Raw genomic sequence first — 17,038 nt, 5'->3', positions numbered from 1 at the left:
GGGGGAAGTGTTAACTCCCTGGCATGCCTGCAATACCTCTACCAGTAGGTGGCCAGAGAAAGCCTTGAGCAAAGGTGAAAGGAGCATGCAGTTGAGAGGGAGTCTTGTGGGTGAGGTTGGCACACAAGAGTGAACACTGAAGTGCTATGGGCAGGGCACTAACATCTGCTGTAGTCGACAGGCCTTTCAACATTTCTCTTGAATCTGAATCATTTTATATTTAAAACTAGTGGATATATTTCCAAAAAGATATCCTAAAGAGACTAATGAGAACATTGGTAAATATGCTTCTAAATAGATGATTTCTTTCAAATTGACATTCATCTGTGGGAACAGAGACCATTTTATCTAAAATTTATTAGTAGTCTGGCCATTACATGCATGTGAGCAAACATTTAGTAGATTCTTGTCGATTAGGTGCATCTAAACATGTGCCTATTAGGCATACAGGAGAATGTAAAATAGAACAAGATTTGATCCCATTACTCAAGAATTTAGTTGTCAAGACAAAACTGCACACATCATTTTCATAATAGCCATAAAAGTACAGGTTTATAAAATTGAACACTTATTTTGTTCCCCTCCATTAAACATTTATTATGGCAGCACTATTATAAGTATTGGTGATGCAGGGGTAAACACACAAAGGAGGTCCCTTATTTCATGGAACTCACATTTTTTTTTTTTTGCATGGTATTCACTAGCATGACATTTCAGTTTTCTCACCTTCTGTTCAACTGCCTAATTTCCTGACACTTCCTTCAAGGTTTTGATTATTAAATCTGGACAATTCGTGAGTTTTTTTGACCAAGGTTAGATAGTTTGTGAACAGCAAAGCCAGGTTAGATGGAGCCTGTGTCATCCTGGCACCCATACTCTGGCCTTTACCACCACACTGGCCAGAGACTGTCAACATACAGAGCTTCTGTTAATCCATTGAAAATAAATATTTTCCATGGTTTGTTTACAACACTTTATTTTTTGACAGCATAGTAGGCTGAATAATTCTTGTCCCACCAAAGATGTCTATGATCCAGTCACTCCAAACTAGGAATATGTTACCTTTCATGGCAAAGGAATTTTGCAGATGTGACTAAGTTAAGGGTTTTGAGATGAGGAGTTTTTCCTGGGTTATCTGGGTGGACCCATGTAACCACAAGTGTCCTTATAAGAGGGAGGCAGGAGGTCCAAGGGGAGAGAAGATGCTACACTGTTGGCTTTAAAGATGAAGGAAGCAGACAAGAGCAAGGATGTAGGCTAGAAGATGGAAAGTGAGAGGAAAGGAATTCTCTTCTGGAAGAACCCAGCCCTGTGCACCTATTTTAGACTTCTGACTTCCAGAACTGTAAAATAATAAAACTGTGTTGTTTTAAGTCACTAAGTTTGTGGAAGTTTTTAATAGTACCAATCAGAAATGAGTACAGTCAGTGTAGCAGAGAGGTGTCCTAATATGTGAAATGTGAACTTTGGACCAGTTTATCCCCAAGGCCCTTTCTGGTCTAAGCCCACTGTGTGTGGGTCCTCAGAAGGGGCCGATAGGACAATCAAGGCCCACAGTACTGACTCCATATGCTTTGAGTGTTGAGTGCTCCATACTAGGATCCAGGAGTTAACCTAGGGAATGAATGCTTTCAGTGATCAGTCTAAAATGCAAGCAGTATTTTACTGGCAGCCTCTTAAAAGCACATGACTCATTCAGAAATACAACATTTGGTCGATGACTATGTCAGACTTTCAAGTAAATTTAATCAATGGATAACTACTATTTTATTTGTCTCCAAACCTGAATTTCATATTACATTTCATTCCATTAGCCTTGATATAAAGTGGCAGTTGATAGCAAGCCATATTGACAGGACCTCCTGAGCATAATGTAGTAGTCACCTTAAATCACTTATTCACTGTTTGATTCATGGCACACAGAAAAACAGGTAGCCACTGAGTATCTATCTATATAAAAGATTAATATGCTAAGTGTCCCCTCGACCATCCGACCGGTCACTATGATGTGCACTGACCACCAGGGGGCAGATGCTCAATGAAGGAGCTGCCATGGGGCGCACTGGCCATTTACAAAGAAATGGCACCATGGACCTAGCGCTGACAAAGCAATACGGCTTTGACCCCAATGCTGCCCAGACCCCATGGCACAAAATGCGGCCCACAGCCCAGCTCAGCCTGGAAATGGTCGCTGTGGGTGCCAGGTAATGACATCATGTAGCAACACCTGGCTCCCTCTCCCTAGCGGCTAGCCTCCTTAGAGTTTCTTCAGACCAGGAACACAGCTTGCTTTATAGCCAGATGCAAACATTTTACACTTTAACCAAATGTCTGTGAAGCATTTTCCCGTGCCTCATTTCATTTGACTCTCACAAAAGTCCTGGAGTAGGTAGATAGGAGACTTGGTAGAATCCTATTTTCTTTTCATTATCTGGAAAATGAGATTTAGAAAGTTTAGAAACTTGACCTGACTGAAAAGAAGTAAGAAATGGTGGAACTTGAAAATGACTTCAGGTTTTATCACTGCGCAGAATATGGTCAAACACTGCTACAGTTAAATATTTCACCCTTTGTTCTCCCTGCATGATCTACAATAATAATCTGCTTCATATTGATATTTACTGCTGTGTTGCTGACAATTACCTGAAAGAGAAATTGGGGTGCTTCACTGGGCTGGAAAAAATTTAGCTAAATCAGGAAGCAGGTCTAATTAAGCAAGTTTATCTACATATATAAAGCTCTCGCTGGTGCCAATTGCACGTGTGTGTTTTGATCTGTCATTGTTGGTCGTGAATTTGGTTGACACTTCTATTATGGAGAAAGGGCAAATAGCAATATTAAAATATTTCTTCTAATTAATTTCCTTTCAATGTGCATGAATTCGTGCACTGGGCCTCTAGTTTAAATATAAAGGTAAAATAGCAGAACACTCAAAATCTTTTATTTTGGTTATTTAATCCACCTGAATTAATTAGAAGGCAATTTTCTGTCTCTCAACATCTTGAATGTGGGATTTTTTTTTCTTACCACAATACAGGGGGACAGACAGGTGATTCCCGGGGGTGGAGATGGATAGGTGACAGTGTCTGAGTTTAGAAGTCACTATCCCCAAAGGCATGCCCCTGTAGTGAGCTCCCAGTTGGAATAGTTGTCTTTCTTTGATTTAGAACAGTGGTTCTCAACCTTCCTAATGCCGTGACCCATTAATACAGTTCCTCATGTTGTGGTGACCCCAACCATAAAATTATTTTTGTTGTTACTTCATAACTGTAATTTTGCTACTGTTATGAATTGTAATGTAAATATCTGATATGCAGGATGTATTTTCATTGTTACAAATTGAACATAATTAAAGCATAGTGATTAATCACAAAAACAATAAGTAATTATATATGTGTTTTCTGATGGTCTTAGGTGACCCCTGTGAAAGGGTCGTTCAACCACGAAAGGGGTCACGTCCCACAGGTTGAGAACCGCTGATTTAGAAGATGATGCAAATCATTTTAGATCAACAAATGTTTCTTAATCACCTGGTAAATATCAGGGTAGTCATTAGGGCTGTAAAGATTAATCAGGCTCAGATCCTGCCTTGCAGGGTCCTCAGCCTCAGAAAGAGGAACAGAAGTCCTAATACTGGAAATGTGTCTGATGTTTTTGAATTATTTCCCATTGATGAGTTAATTTGGCTTAAAAATATGGTGATGGGAAAACTAATAGTGACTTAAGAAGCTGGTTCTAGTGATTCTTTACTTATAGGAGGTAACAAAATAGGTTTTGAGGTTGGAGAAGGAAGCAGAGGTGAGGTGTTGCCTGGTCAGTGGAAGGCACTGTATGAGGGGAACTGTAAAGATGGCTGAACCCAGGCACCTGAGGCCCAGGAGAATAGTTCTGGGTGGTCTTTTCATGGTATTAGATTACTTTTGGGCACCATTTAGCTCATGACAATGTGCAGTTTGAGCATCTGAAAAGAATTTTAATGAGACCAGTAGAAAATCCAGCCGTGTATAAAAGATTGTGTTGAGTACACATTGAGAGTGAAATTCAAATATATCACAAAAGAAAACAGAGCAGACTTCTGTCATCAACAGAGCAAAGGGAGTGGCTGAATTCCCCCAGGTTTTGCTTTACTGAAGCACAAGATGCTATAGCAACTGAACCCAATCTTATTCTTATATATGTGAACTCTGTGTTAGTGAGAACACTGAAATATGAAAATACTACTGTGTCCCTCTTCCTTCACCCCCTGCTGCAACCTGCAGCAGGGAGAGCAACATTCATGGAGAGCAGTATTCTGTGTGAGGCTAATACTTGTAACTTGTTACTTGTTACTGGGGGTTGACAAGGTATAAAGGCTTGCCCTGCCTTGGAAGAGCTTACTGTCCATATCCTTATAATGATAACCAAATAAGAATTTGAAAGTGAAATATCCTTCATAGTTTACTATTAGTACTGCAAGAATTGAGGGAAAAGGGCTTACGTAGCCTTCTTTGAAGAAATGGGGCTTGGATAGGATTTTGAAAAGACGAACCAGAATTTATTGGGTTGGTAACTAAGAGAACCCCATATACCTCTTTTTTGTGTGTGATTTGTACACTAGTTCATTATTTGTGAGGTAGCACATAACCATGGAAAGAGTCCAGACTTCCAAAGCTACAAAGTTTAAAGAATGGAGATGTTCATGACTTTCTCACGTTAATCAATCATGGTCAACTAGTAGCTCACTCCATGAAGTCCATGAGGGACCCACATTCCTTTCATCTTGTTCTTCAGTAATCTCCTAAATCAGGGATCTAAAAATTATGGCCCCCAGGTTGGCTCTGTGAGTTAGTTTTATTGGAGTATAGCCCTGTCCATTTGTTAACATGCAGTCTATAGCTGCTTTCATGGGTAGAGTTGAGTAGTTGCAGCTATAACCAAAGGACCAAAAGGTGAAAAATATTTACTATCTGGGTCAGTCTTTAAGAAAAAATGTGCCGATCCCAGCTCTGGGCTATTGTCCTCATTAGTGGTAGAGGCTGGACTATAGCCGTGTTCCAGCTCATTAAAAAAGGAAAGAAAAGAACTTGAGGGCAACACTTTCCTTTTAAAATGGAAGTTGTACATGTAACTTCAGCTCATGTTCTAGTGGGGAACTTGGTCACATGGTTGTATCTAACTGCAAGCGTAGCTGAGTTGCATAGTCTTCAGTTGGGTACTCATATGCTCAACTTAAACCACATTATTTTGGAATAAGAGGTGAATAAATTTTCATGGAAAACCAACAGTGTCTGTCACATTAATGTTCAGTACGAACTTCCTGTCTCTTCTTTCCAGGTGTCAAAACTAGCCCTCCAAATCCCTAGCTCTTGTTCCTCCACTGCACTGTCCTTTAGCTTCTGCCTCTGGCTATCCAGAGCTTCTCTATTTTAATTTATTATCTGTCATGTCACCAGTTCTCATATAATTTTAGACCATCAAATTGGCCTCTTTTAAAACACTCCGTGCTTTACTACAGGGTTTTTCAACTTTGGCAATTGACATTTTGGATGGATAGTTCCTTGTTGTGGACACTGTAGGATCTTAAGCAACATGCTGTCCTCTACCCAGCAGATGCCAGTAGAAAACCCTGTTAAGACAACCCAAAGTCCCTTGGGGGGGTGGTGGATTGCCTCTAGGTGAGAACAATTGATTACCAATTATTTTAAAAAAGAAGCCTAGTCATGTAGCCTAAGACCAAGGCTCTCAACCCTTTGCCTCTCCCTGTGTTTAAAAATCACCAATCTTTTGGTTCAAGGAGGATTTATCCTTTATAATGATGACCCTTTCTTGATTTTAGAGCAATGCTGTTCAACTAAATTTAATTTACTCAGTATTGAGCACTTAATAAGTCTCTATCTCTATGTGTGAAGCCTTTTAACTCTGAGGAGCTCTAGGTAATTATCCCCCCCCCCCAAGTAATCCCATGAATGTCATGATCCATTGCAGAATATCTGAAATGATCAGATCGGGGTTTGGGTTAGGAGAGACTTCGAGGCAGGGATGAGAAGCCATTTCAATTAGTCTTCAGAAAGTGGGGGTGGGAGGAAATAAACTCACTGAGAAATAATAAATGAGGACTCACTAAGGTTCTTGTTCTCATGGCAAGAAAACACCTAGCCATGTTATTATGTGCTACAAAATATTCCAGACCTCGAACTTCAGGATGCATAAAAGTCACCTGGAAGCTTATTTAGAATTCAAATTTGTATACTTTACCTCCAGAGATTCCAGTTCAATTGATCTTGGGGAGTGGACAGAAATGTACATTTTTAATAAGTATTCTAGGAAACTCAGACACTAATGATCTAAGGACCTCAAATTAATAAGTGCTGTCTTAGATGAACTTTTCAGACACTTTAACATATAATCTCACCAAAAGTGAGTGAAGAATTACATATAATGTTGGTTGTATATTTTGTCACAGCCCAAGTTCTGATTGATGACAAGGATCAACAAGGGACAAATTGCAGCTTTATTAGTTGTGTGACAATACCTGTTATCCTAGCACAGACCTCGGGTAGAAGCTGAATTGGACAATGTGCTTTAGGCTGGAGCTAAAGTATGTCTTTTTTTCTTCCTCCCTTAAGCTCTGCCTGTTTTATGTCTTGCCTTTTCCTCCAAAATAAATGAGAGGCAGGACCTTGCTACTGCAATATAGGGCAAAGGTTACTGGCTACACACACTGGTGACCTAGGAAAGGGAATGACACAGCAAGAGACCAATTTGTTTTGTAAAGATAAAATTGTAACCAACGGTAACAGATTTCAAGCAGTTAACGATGAGAAAATAATTTTTGCAAGTAAAATAAGAGACTGATGAGTTAACTTTAACCAGAACTGACTAGTTGAGGCCCCTTAGCTTATGGTGAGGCCAGTATTTGAGACCATTCAGGTTCTCCTTGACACCAGAGAGGAGATGGTCAGGCCTTCCTTCCCAAGTTAGAGAACAATACTTTTCCTGTTATCATCACAGCACCAGAATCAAGAAAATGCAAGAAAAAGAGCCATACTTTGCAGGGAAACTCATCTTTAGTACAGCAATCCTGGCCCAGGAATATCAGGTTTTCATTAATGAGATCAGTCTCCTGCTCTGAACAATGCAAGTAAGAGGATGGGGAAAGGTCTCAATTGTTGTCAAGGGTTGGATCCTCTACAGACCAAGTCTGAAATGAGGTGCTGGCTCTCCTTGATTGACCTTCTTTGATTCTTTGTCTTCCCTTTATTTCTCCTGCCTTTTTGTTCCCTCCTCCTTCTCTTCCTGTTTCTTTCCTTTAAAAAATCAAGCTCAAATTCCTCATAAAGATCAAGCTGTAGACAAAGTCAAGCAAGGTGCATTGTTTATATCTCTCACTTTCCATAGGTTCTAGTAATGCTCCTTCATTTCAATACTTCAACATCTTTCTGATGCAGCACCTGGTACTGAGCTGAGCACAGAATCTTGTTAAAACACCAGGTCAGATGCAGAGTTCACAGGTGCTCTTCCAAGATGAGTAAAGGATCCCCCAAGATGAAGCATTTGTAATCTGAGGTGAATACTAACTGCATCTTCTCTATCCCATGCTGTAACTTGCCTTGACCACATATCTGCACTCTGAGAGTTTTTTCATCTGATTTCCCTGGCTCTAGCATTTTTATAGGGTTGCAATGTTTTGACTATGATCACCTAATTCCAACTCTGCCTCATTCTCCCTACAATAAGTCAGCTTTCCCTCCCATGGCTACTCCCATAGCATCTGGACTGGCATGGTATTTACATCTCTTGGCTGAGATCTGATATGGTCTTCTTTGGCTACACAGTTAAAATAGCACACTTCTGACTGATTGATATGGGGGTACTGTCTCTCATTAAGACCAGGACTATGTACTGTATTTTTCCATGTATAAGACACCCCCATGTATAAGATGCCCCTCACTTTTCCAACCCAAAATTAAGAAATCAGTATTTTAAACGTAAAACAGAACACATTTTTATTTAGTAATTACTGCAGGTAATGTTTACATACCAGTAGTATGATATTATGCAGCATATCACCTTATCAGCTTCTGTTGCATCACTGCTCTCTTCTTCATCACTATTAGTTCCAGACATATCAATTTCTTCAACTTCTATTGTATCACTGCTGTCTTCTGAGTCACTGTCTATATATGTGAGATCATCCTCATAAACTGGTGGCATTTTTTGAGCTAACTTTGTTTGTGTTCTCATGGCCAACCCTTCTCTCCTCATGAAATTAAAGCACCATTTTCCCTTTCATGTAAAATCAACAATGTTCATTTCATTTGCAAACATTCTTGCCTGACATTGAATAAGCTTGGTTCACACACATAAGCAACTTTGGCACTGCTCCATAATCCAAGTCTTAAGCCTCTACTCCAAGTTTGCCCATTTTTCTGGTTTTCCTCTTAAGGCCTTCTCTTTTTTGGCATCTTAAGGAGTTGTTCTTCCTGTTTTCTCCACTGTCTGATCATACACTCAGTGGGAGGAGGTCCAAATTGTCTCTCTGCAGCTCTATTCCCATGCTCTTTTGCATAGCTGACATTCAGTTTGAATTTTGCAGAGTAAGACAATTGCTTACCAGTATTTATATTTTTATTTTTTGACATCTTTATGGGCTCAGAATGCTCCAGTCCCTGTTGCATCTGCACAATCTCCACCTCCACCTCAAATTATGGCATCAGCTGATGTCAGTAACAATAAGGCTGGTGATTGGAGGAAGCCTGTGTGACAAGGTATGGGCCACTATGCACGTGTGCAGCTCCCTCCTTGGCTGACTTCTGTTTATAAGACACCCCTTGATTTTCAGTCTAATGATTTTAGAAAAAAATAGTGTCTTATATACAGAAAAATACACTACTAGTTTGCTAGAGATGCCATAATAAAATACCACATAATAAAATACCACAAACTGGGTTGTGGAAATTTATTATCTCATAGTTCTGAAGACCAGATGTCTAACATCAAGGGGTAACAGTGTTGGTTCCTTCTTAGCACTGTAGGGAGAATCTGTTCCATGCTTCTCTCCAAGCTTTTGTTGATTTGCTAGCAATCTTTGGTATGGATGAACCTTTGATATCTCTGTGTGAATCTGTATCCAAATTTCCCCTTTTCACAAGGACACTAGTCAGCTACATTGGAGACCACTATGCAGTATGATCTCATCTTAACTAATTACATTTGTAACGACCCTATTTCCAAAGAAGGTCACATTCTAAGGGTTAGGACTTCAACATCTTTATGGGAGACACAATTCAACATACAAGAGATGGTGACTTTTCTGTTGCTTGTATTTATTAGGCCCTTATTAGGACTGAGACTATTGTGAAGCAAGTGAGACACTCATATTTAGAGGTGCACAAAATAGCTCAGCAATCTCAATAAATAATATTTTAATGATTATATATATTAATACCAACATTAATTAAAAAATCTGTGATGAACAAACATCAAAATATTAAACAAAGGCAGCATCTGTTCCACACTTGCCTCCTCCTGATACTCGCTCAGTAGCCACACTGCTTTCCATGGACAGTTGCCATTCTTTACCCCTGAGTATGATTTCACTAAATTGAGAACACAACTGAAGACACTTTTTTTAAATTTTGGAATTCAGAAGGCTCTTTTCTTCAACTTCTATTGTATCACTGCTGTCTTCTGAGTCACTGTCTATATATGTGAGATCATCCTCATAAACTGGTGGCATTTTTTGAGCTAACTTTGTTTGTGTTCTCATGGCCAACCCTTCTCTCCTCATGAAATTAAAGCACCATTTTCCCTTTCATGTAAAATCAACAATGTTCATTTCATTTGCAAACATTCTTGCCTGACATTGAATAAGCTTGGTTCACACACATAAGCAACTTTGGCACTGCTCCATAATCCAAGTCTTAAGCCTCTACTCCAAGTTTGCCCATTTTTCTGGTTTTCCTCTTAAGGCCTTCTCTTTTTTGGCATCTTAAGGAGTTGTTCTTCCTGTTTTCTCCACTGTCTGATCATACACTCAGTGGGAGGAGGTCCAAATTGTCTCTCTGCAGCTCTATTCCCATGCTCTTTTGCATAGCTGACATTCAGTTTGAATTTTGCAGAGTAAGACAATTGCTTACCAGTATTTATATTTTTATTTTTTGACATCTTTATGGGCTCAGAATGCTCCAGTCCCTGTTGCATCTGCACAATCTCCACCTCCACCTCAAATTATGGCATCAGCTGATGTCAGTAACAATAAGGCTGGTGATTGGAGGAAGCCTGTGTGACAAGGTATGGGCCACTATGCACGTGTGCAGCTCCCTCCTTGGCTGACTTCTGTTTATAAGACACCCCTTGATTTTCAGTCTAATGATTTTAGAAAAAAATAGTGTCTTATATACAGAAAAATACACTACTAGTTTGCTAGAGATGCCATAATAAAATACCACATAATAAAATACCACAAACTGGGTTGTGGAAATTTATTATCTCATAGTTCTGAAGACCAGATGTCTAACATCAAGGGGTAACAGTGTTGGTTCCTTCTTAGCACTGTAGGGAGAATCTGTTCCATGCTTCTCTCCAAGCTTTTGTTGATTTGCTAGCAATCTTTGGTATGGATGAACCTTTGATATCTCTGTGTGAATCTGTATCCAAATTTCCCCTTTTCACAAGGACACTAGTCAGCTACATTGGAGACCACTATGCAGTATGATCTCATCTTAACTAATTACATTTGTAACGACCCTATTTCCAAAGAAGGTCACATTCTAAGGGTTAGGACTTCAACATCTTTATGGGAGACACAATTCAACATACAAGAGATGGTGACTTTTCTGTTGCTTGTATTTATTAGGCCCTTATTAGGACTGAGACTATTGTGAAGCAAGTGAGACACTCATATTTAGAGGTGCACAAAATAGCTCAGCAATCTCAATAAATAATATTTTAATGATTATATATATTAATACCAACATTAATTAAAAAATCTGTGATGAACAAACATCAAAATATTAAACAAAGGCAGCATCTGTTCCACACTTGCCTCCTCCTGATACTCGCTCAGTAGCCACACTGCTTTCCATGGACAGTTGCCATTCTTTACCCCTGAGTATGATTTCACTAAATTGAGAACACAACTGAAGACACTTTTTTTAAATTTTGGAATTCAGAAGGCTCTTTTAACATTAGGATTGAACCTTATTAATTTTCTACTTCAATAATTTTCTGCCAAATGCTTTACACTTCTTTTAAACTATGTGTTTAATTAGAATATGTTGATTTCTCAGACTCACTTAAACACTTCCTGGAGGGGTATCTTTCTGCTTCAGTTTGATGCCATTTGGCGCTGTAGATGTTTCCTAGTCTTTGGTTTTTGTTTTGTTTTCTTTAACTACCAGACATGGTACACTTCAGTGAGCAGTGCAGGTCCACAACAACTGTCGGGCCGCTTTCCCTGCTGGCCTCCTCTGGGGTGGACTAGATCTCTCTGGATGCTCATTCTTCCTCATTTCTAGAATAAGGGCAAATCTGGGGCAGGATTGTGAAATAGCATTTTTTTCCCCCAGGACTTGTCAAACTCACTCATGCAAGTTGAAAACTAGAGAAACTCAATTACTGAAAGAATATTAGCATTGAGCTTTTTTCAGGTGAAGACTAGGTTGAGCTATTTTGCCAAAGTAACAGAGAGAAAGGGGTAACAATACCAGGTAGGCATGTGTTTTGGTAAAATTAAGACAGGCCTTTTGCCAACTACACAGTATTTGGCTTGCCTTTTCTATGGTGAATGGGCAGGTGAAGTGGGATGTGGCCATTTTGTTATCTGGGTTGCTAGTCTCGTCCAGCGTCTTTCTGGAACCCTGCTTCTCTTTACATCACCTGTCTAACCCCAACTTCATTCTGAGTTAGCTTTTTATAACATGCCCCTGAGCCACCCCCACCAGCACACATGTTTACATACCTACACCAAATTCACTTGTCAGCCACCTAATTTAGTAGCTGAGAATATTTCTTTAAGCCCTTGATTTCTTTTGTGAACTGCAAGTACTGACCAGGCTGGTCTCCACAGTTATATCGAGGGGAAAGGTGGTCCTTGCTGTGGATTTCTTTTATTGATGTGACAACCTTTTTTTTTATATGCCATTCACTAATACCCTAAACTTATTCAATGAGTTAATGTGAATAAAACAGCATAAAACAGCATAGTCCTTGGTACCTGATAGAATTTTAATAAAGAAAATCTAGGACTTATTTTGCTTAAGAACAAGGAAGTTTTGCAGAACCAACATTTGAGCAAATGTGCTGCATTTCAATATCAAGAAGACCAACATCTAGGAGGTGGCACAGAGCATGCAGGACTTAGGCTGGTAATCAGGGTTACTCAGAGGTAATTGCAACTCTGCTAACAGTGGACTAGTTAGCAAGTAACTTAACTTCTCCAGGTCTCGGTTTCCTCATGTAAAATGAGAGGACTGGCATAAATGGTGGCCTAGAACACTTCAGGATTTAAGTCTGTGACACTTAGATTGTTCCTGCTCCTGGATGATGGGATACACCGGGAGAAATTGCTTTCTCTATAAGTCAGCAAATTGGAATGAGAGTGCCTGTGATTCTCTGTAAATGTCGGTACTGCTGACGGTCACAATTCTCGTGAACTCAATAAACTGCAGTATTCTGCAAACAGCTGCCTCTCAGGAATGGTGTTTAAGTCATCCCATTGGGAAACCAGAGGACAAGAAATACTCATAAAATGCTCTCAGGGAGACTTAAGCTGACAGAAAAAGAAGCCATGCTCTGTACAGAATCAAAAGCTATTGCACAATGATTTGTGCACGTTCTGTCTAAAGTGAGTAGCTTTATTGTTTAGGCCTTCCTTTTCTTTTTTAAAAGGCCAGGAAAATAGTAAAGAAATAGATTTCTTCAGAAGTCAAAGAGAAATATTTCATTTTAGTTTGGTTTTATTTTTCTCCAAACACAACCTTCCAAAATACTTTAATGAATCTCAACTTTCTCCTCTTAATAATGGATCCCTTAGCTTCTCAGTCATTGCCATTTATAAGAAAGGGAAAGACAAAGGAAAAAATTAAATGGCGATGGCAGCACGTCTGTACTTTCCCTTCAGCTACCCGCACGCTGTGTCCCAATTTGCAAGCTCTTGTGGGTTTGCGGGGGATACCCTGATGCTGTCTCTTCCCATTAGTTTCCTTGGAAGCAGGACTGACTTGGAGAAATTGGCTCAGTAGTACATCTGTGGTTATACCACACAATAGCTGTGGAAAATTATTAAACTAACAGAGAGAGAAATGGCTTGGGAGAGAATAAAGTTAGCAGCTCTGGAAACCTCAATAATAGGTCATCATGTTGGGTCTTCTCCCTTGATTACTATCTTGGTTCCTAAATGAGAATCCAAATTGCAGCAAACTTTTTTACTTTGCTCACCTCCCTTTTGTTAGACTCTTATTTTTATTTTGTTAATGAGATCTCACTTAAATTTCCTCATCTTATTCCATTTCTTTCCTCTTTGTGCCATCAGGCAGAACACACACACACACACACACACACACACACACATACACACACACACACAATACTCATGTGCATTCCCTCACACTCACTCTGCAATATGCACACACTCCTCACACTCATATACACACACTCATGTGTGAACACACACACACACACACACACACACACACACACACATATGCACACATTCATGATATTCCCAGTTTAGTACCAGTCTATGTCTGGGCTCTGGTGTTAAGGCCACTCTCTGAATTTCTTCCCACTTTGGAAATAGCTGGAACTGAGTATGTTCACTCTTCAATGCTGCGAGTTCACATTTGTAAGTGTAACTGGTTTATTAAATGGTCTGAATTTGGTGAGAAATACATATGAAAAGCTTTATTTTTCTCCAAACTCGACCTTCCAACATGCTTTGTTGAATCTCCATTTTCTTCTCTTAATAATGGATCCCTTAGCTCCTTAGTTATTGTTAGGTATCCAAACACGCAGACCAGATTAAAGCAAGGTGTATTATCAGATTTAAACTTTATGTCATGATTTAGGGCCCCCCCTTCCCTAAGAGCTGTCCAAGCACCCAGTGTCTTCACCCAGTGGAGAGAATAGGGGGAGTAGTTCACTTTTTTGTTTCTTTTATCTTCTGCCTCTAGCCACTGTGTAGTTGAGATGAAGGGGGAGGAGTGATTAAAGGAAAAGGGCCAACACCTTTATTTTGCTGCTGCTGTTGGAGTTCTCTCTCCTGGCTGTTGATGGCTCCGATCAGAGGGCTAACTCTGGAAGGGGTGCAGGTGGGTGCTTTGGGAATGATGTGCTTCCTTCCCAAGCATAGTCTCCTGATGTAGGTTGATGTCTTTTGACTGTATGTCCCAGCTCCTATGCCCTCTGGCATGCCCACAGCAAGCAGGCCTCATGGATGTTGTCCTGGGAAGCCTGCTCTAACCTGAATGCATTCTGCAATGTTCACGGGCAGCTCACACATTCTGGCCATGCCAAATGATGGGTGTGGCCTTCACTATTGCTGTCCTCTGGCCATCCTGCTGTCCCTCTCTGAAAGGCATTAGGGCAGATCAGCAAGTCTGCTGCATCAAAGGTTATTCAACTAAAAAATATCCAGCAGTAATGCTTATTGCATTCATTTTTATTTTCCCAAGTGAGACTTTTGGAGCCCCCTTGTGCCTGATTTTTATAGGGAGTATCTGTGAGACAGCCTCACATCCTGCTCCTGGCGTGTACGTCCTGCATCAGCACTGAAATTGTGAATATAATAGGTTTTACTCCCATGATTAGTTTGTGTCATATGGCATAGTTGATTTTAAGGGATATTATCAGGCTGGGCCTGACCTAATCAGGAGAGTGCTTAAAAGGTACTGGGCTTTCCTGGAAAGAGACTCAAAGTGTAAGAGGGATTGGACAACAGCTCCCAGTTCCACATGGCAAGGAATATGGGTGGCCTCTCAGAATAGCTCCCAGCTGACAGCAAGAAAACTGCTGCAAAGAACTGAGTTCTGCCATAACCAGATGAGCTTGGAAGAGAACCCAGAGCCTACACAGTGCCTGCGCTTCTGACCTACAGAACAGTGAGCTAATGAACGTCTGTAGTTTTAAGCCACTAAGTTTGTGGTGATTTGTTACAAAACAATAGGAAACAAATACATTGCCCCTTTACCTGCTAGCAGGGAAGAGGGAGAACATACTCCAGTACTCATCATCTAAGTCAGCAGCTCTCAGTTCCTACTGTTATTTTGCAAATACAGAATGGAGGCAGGTGGTGGGTTGATGGTAGCATGGTCAAATAGCCCTGGAGAAATATCTGGCTGCCACTGGAATCAGTTCTCTTTAGAATGTAGGGGCATTTAGTACTATTATTTTCAACTTTTGATTTTATCTGCAATTCTCAGACAATAGAAAAGAATCCTGATCAACTCAACATCCTGCTACCTAAGGGAAAAGCAGTGTCACCAATATCTTTGACCCTTTGCAACTATTATGTTGAATAAGTGCAAGTCCAGGTTGTAATTATTAAGCAATTTTATTTTTGTTTTCCACTGATCCTTTCTTCTGTGGAGTTAATTAGCCTCTTGACCATGACTTTTATGGTCACCTTTAGGTAATTAAAGGTCTTCTGATCAGTAATTAGTATGTCTAATTCAGAGTAATAGTCCAAACTTTCACTTCATTCAAGGTTATAGTTGCACCTCTTTCCCAGCTGTTGTCTGCTGGTTATTTGCAGTGGTGGTGGGGAGTGGGGAGGAGAAACTGGATTCTTGGTTTTTCTCCAACTTGTGTTTGAGCCACCAGCTCCTTTGGCCCACCCATTCTTACTCCTGTGAGGCTAAAGCAGAGAGGAAAAGGAAAGGAACATTCCAGGCTTGACTTTACTCCAGGTAAAAGACCCTCAATATAGAAGTGTATCCCTAAAGACTCCACAAAGACCTCATGAGAGAGTCATCTGTAAGCTCTGCCAAGTCATGAGAGTGAGAGGCCAGCCCAAGAGAGACGTGGAATGTGTTCTTCCCTCTTGTCTTGCTTTTATTTACTTGACCCTGGTTTCCCAAGCTTTTCCACACTCCTGTCTTACATGCCTAATTTTTTTTCCTCTTCCTCCTCAAGTGTAAGTGTCTCTCAACCTTTGCCTTTGACTTTCTCCTCTTGCTTTTCTCTAATCTGGCCATAGTTTATTATTTGTTTTCAGGGCTGCAGCTCTAGCTCCCATGTGATGACTTCCCCATCTGCATGACTAGCCCTCTCCATTCTCTGAGCTCTGATTCTGCATCCCTGATTATCCACTGGGAATCTCAACCTGAAGGTGTATAATCTCCATGTCTCAGAGTAAAGTCAGATCTCCCCTGTTCCTTGTCAGGGCCAGCCTGACAGGTTGAGGCGGGCTGAGGTAGGGAGGTGGGAATTGAGAAAAGAAAGAAAGACAGGAAAGTGGGATCAGGAGGACTCCAGCTCTCGAAGAACTGAAGCAACTTTATTAGCCACACAATCCTATTTATACACAACACACTGAATAGGAGGTCTGTCAAGAGGAATGTATTCTTTGTTCCTCTTAATCTCTAAGGGAGAGGCACAGCAGAAGGACAAGTTCTCAGTACAGCATATCTCAGTAAACAGTTACAGACTTCTTGGTAAGCCATGAAAGGCTGTTCTCATTCTACTGATAATCGCCATCCAAACAAGTCTGGGAAAACTGTGTGGGTAAGGGTCCCAGCCTTGCTAGCCCCTTTAGGTGCAAGGACCTTGCCAGCTTACATCTGGCCCCCACAGATCCCCCTTCTTTGTTTTTTAGGCGAAGTTCATGTTTCAGTGTCCGACAGTTTTTTTATGTGTACATGTCAGCAGTAATATTTCAGTTCTGGATGGTGGACAAATGGTGGCAATGCAGGTTCGACCCTCTCTGGTTTGGTCCTGGGCAACCTGCAGCGACGCACAGCTGCTGACTGCTAGCATGATAAAGCATCGTCACCATCTTCATTTCTGGACTGCGTCTCTTCTTGTTGTCTCACGGGGCCACTGCTATTCTGTGGCTGGA

Source organism: Myotis brandtii, unplaced genomic scaffold (assembly GCF_000412655.1).
Source record: "Myotis brandtii unplaced genomic scaffold, ASM41265v1 scaffold914, whole genome shotgun sequence".
NCBI lineage: Eukaryota > Metazoa > Chordata > Mammalia > Chiroptera > Vespertilionidae > Myotis > Myotis brandtii.
Note: the sequence above shows the minus strand (reverse complement) of the source record.